The 3840-nt window shown below is 39.8% G+C and overlaps 1 pseudogene; it reads left to right on the top strand.

Annotated features, from left to right (window-relative positions):
* Positions 1 to 2104: 2104 nt before the first annotated feature.
* On the top strand, positions 2105 to 2927 carry LOC113887999 (annotated as a pseudogene).
* The last annotated feature ends 913 nt before the right edge of the window (positions 2928 to 3840 follow it).

Raw genomic sequence — 3840 nt, 5'->3', positions numbered from 1 at the left:
CCCAGGGATTTAACCCATGTCTCCTGCATTGGTGGGCGGGTTCTTTACCACTCAGCCACCTAGGAAGCCCCATAATTCCATAGCAATTATTCGGGGTAGTTTTCCATTCCAGGCTTAAGTCTCTCAACTTTGAGACCCGCCATCTGAGGGTCTGACCCCTATTCAGTGTTTCCACAGCCTCCCTGGTGGGCTAGCCCTGTAGCCTAACTTAAAACTACCTTCCACTGCCAGACTTTTATTGTCCTAAAGTCTCCAAGTGCCTTGCCTCAGTGTATTTACACTAGACTCCTCATGAGGAAGCCCTCAATCCCCTCACCTCCTTACACCTCATTTTTATTGGGCCCCTAGATCTCAGTTCACCAGCTACTTTAGATGAATGCTGCTCTTAGACTCTAGAATTCTATAAGAAAGGGTTGAGTTTATTTTTCTTAGCATCCCCAAAACCACCCAGAAGCCTTCCAAAGAGCAGATGCTAAATTGATATTTGAACAATTACAGTGCAAGTGTGCAAGAAAGCAATGTTACTGGGATTTCACTTCTCCCACATTCTTAAATAAGCAAAGCCAATCCAGGTAAATAAACTTCAATTTTACAAAGAAAGACTAAAACAAATAAAACAAATGAAGAAGTGAATACCTCTTAAGATTTTTTTCTGTATCTGATAATCTCACAGACTTCACTGTGGAAAAATTTCCATTTTCACAAAAAAAAAACCATATTCCAATATCATGTTATCTTGTTCCGAATGACAAGAAATGATTCAAGGATTTCAGTCTGTGCTATGTAATATGAAATTTCTTATTTTCGACTTGATAATCTGCAGCACATGTGGGAGCTCTGCCATTAGTATACTTGGACTCTGAAGCTAAACACATCTTTAATTAAAGGGAACAACATTTAAAAACAGAGAAAAGAAAAACCTCCAATTTGTGCATATTGTATAGGAACACAAATACCTTATATGCTGAATTTCCATGAGCCCCACCGTGGCCCTCCACTAGTGGGAAGATTGCCTGCTTTCTTGAAATGCAATGTGAAGTATCTGCTCAGACTTCACTAGGGGTGGGAGGAAATTTGGACATGCTCTGGAAAGTGTACTGGCCTTGGCACCATAGGAGCAATGGCTGCAGCTCTGGCTCTGGCTCTCCTTCTTCAGCTATCAAAGCCTCTTCATACCAGAATGGGAAGGCACTGCACTTGGTATCATCAACATTAGCCCCAGACTCCCACATTCTTTTATATATCTATATCTATCATGGAAGCACTCCATATTAGTTTACAAAATTGTACTCATTCCTTTTTATAGCTTCGTAGTACTCCACTCTGTGGATATATCATGTTCCCTCAATTAACATGTGCATAGGCATTTACGTATTTTCATATGGTTGTGCATGTCTTTTCAGAGTTAATTTCTGAAAACACTGAATTACTGGCTCAAATGTAAAAGCACATTTAATTTTCTGACATTACCAAATTATATTTATGCTCTAATCTCATTCTTTGACATGTAGCTCTCAAAGAATGAGGTCAGTATATTCTCTAACACTATATACAAAAGTAAACTAAAAAGGGATTAAAGACCTAGCTATAAGAGTGGAAACCATAAAACTCTTAGAAGATAATATGAGCAGAACATTCTTTGACATAAATCATAGCAATAGTTTTTTGGATCTGTCTCCTAAAGCTAGGGAAATAAAAGCAAATTAAAGTTAAAAGCTTTTGCACAGCAAAGGAAACCATCAACAATATGAAAAGCCAACCTCCCATATGGGAGAAAATACTTGCCAATGATATAACCAATAAGGGGTTAATATCCGAAATATATAAATAGTTGATATAACAGTTTTAAAAAAATCAAGAAAAAGATGGGCAGAAGACTTAAGTACACATTTTTCTAAAGAAGACATACAGCTGGCTAAGAGGCACATGAAAAGATGTTCAACATCGTTAATCATCATATGAATGCAAATTTAAACCACAATGAGGTATTATCTTATACCTATCAGAAGGGCTATCATCCAAAAGAACAGGAGTAACAAATGTTGGTGAGCATGTGGACACGATCTGTACAGTGTTGGTGGGAATGTCAATTGGTGCAGCCACCATGGATAACAGTAAGGAGGGTCCTCAAAATCTAAAAACAGAACTAACCCATTACCCAGAAAACCCACTCCCGGGTGTATATCTGAAAGAAAAAAAAAAAAAAAAAACCACTAATTTGGATGGTCTCCGTCAGGTACTCGATGCTTGTCTGAGTCTAAGGGTTTCCACTGCTTGTTTCCCCTTCCCCTCCAGCCTCATCTACTCTCTGCCAGTGACCCCACCCAGGTCCAACCTCCCTGTTTATTAAGAAGGCACCTGTGTCTGGCAGAGCCAGTGTGAGATGAAGAGATAGTCCTTCCCAGCCACCAGATAATCAGGAGTTTTGGCTGGACCTTTGAGCCCACACTGAGACAGTGAGGAGTCAGACAAAAAGCACAGACTGTGGCGCTGAAATGGATTAATAAGGAACTTAGTGAGGTGGGCAGGGACCCTCCAGCACAATATTCTACAGGTCCAGTTGGGGATGATACATTTCATTGGCAAACCACAACTATGAAAAAGAACGGCAGCCCATATTGAGGCAGTGTATTCTCTCTGACAATTCATTTCCCTAAAAACTACCCCTTCACACTACCTAAGGGTGCATTTGCAACAGAATTTATCATCCAGACATGAACACTAATGGCAACACTCAGTTCACTACTCTAAGATCACTGTGGTCTCTTGCTTTAATGATTTCTAAAGTTCTGATATCCATTTGTTCATTGCTATGTGATCCGAACCCAGATGATAGCCTCCACAGTGCCAGAGGTTGCATAGATCTATAAAACAGAAATAAGTACAAAAGAATTTTTCAGGAATGTACTCAGAAGTATGCCATGTGATGCTACCTTAAAGTCAGAACAACCTGCACTAAAGCGTTAATAAAGTTTCAGTTCAGTTTAGTCGCTCAGTCATGTCTGACTCTTTGTGACCCCATGAATTGCACACGCCAGGCCTCCCTCTCCATCACCAACTCCCGCAGTTCACTCAAACTCACATCCATCGAGTCGGTGATGCCATCCAGCCATCTCATCCTCTGTCCTCCACTTCTCCTCCTGCCCCCAATCCCTCCCAGCATCAGAGTCTTTTCCAATGAGTCAACTCTTCACATGAGGTGGCCAAAGTATTGGAGTTTCAGCTTTAGCATCACTCCTTCCAAAGAAATCCCAGTGCTGATCTTTAGAATGGAATGGTTGCGTCTCCTTGTAGTCCAAGGGACTCTCAAGAGTCTTCTCCAACAGCACAGTTCAAAAGCATCAATTCTTCAGCACTCAACTTACTTTAAATTACTGCTAAAAATGAAAAAAAAAACCCACTAATTTGAAAAGATCCACATACACACAATAGAATATTACTCAGTCATAAAAAAGAATGAACTTTTGCCATTTTCAAGAACATGGATTGATTGGAAGGCATTATGTTAAGTGAAATAGGTGAGATAGAGGAAGACAAATGCTGTACAATACCATTTATTTGGAGAATTAAAAAAAAAAAAACAGACTAGGGAGATGAAGCAGACTCACAGATACAGAGAACAAGCTAGCAGTGGTTACCGGGGAGAGCAGCAAGGGGGAGGGTAAGGGCAGGGATAGAAGATTAAGAGGTGCAAACTTATATGTATAAAATAGATAAGCTACAAGGATATATTGCAAAACAAGGGGGAAATAGCCAATATTTTATAACAAGTATAAATGGAACATCACATTTACAAATTGTGAATCACTTTGTTGTGTCCCTGAAACATAAAATATTGTA

The sequence above is a fragment of the Bos indicus x Bos taurus genome, chromosome X (assembly GCF_003369695.1).
Source record: "Bos indicus x Bos taurus breed Angus x Brahman F1 hybrid chromosome X, Bos_hybrid_MaternalHap_v2.0, whole genome shotgun sequence".
Classification (NCBI taxonomy): Eukaryota; Metazoa; Chordata; class Mammalia; order Artiodactyla; family Bovidae; genus Bos; species Bos indicus x Bos taurus.
Note: the sequence above shows the minus strand (reverse complement) of the source record. Positions and strands in the feature narration are given on the sequence as shown.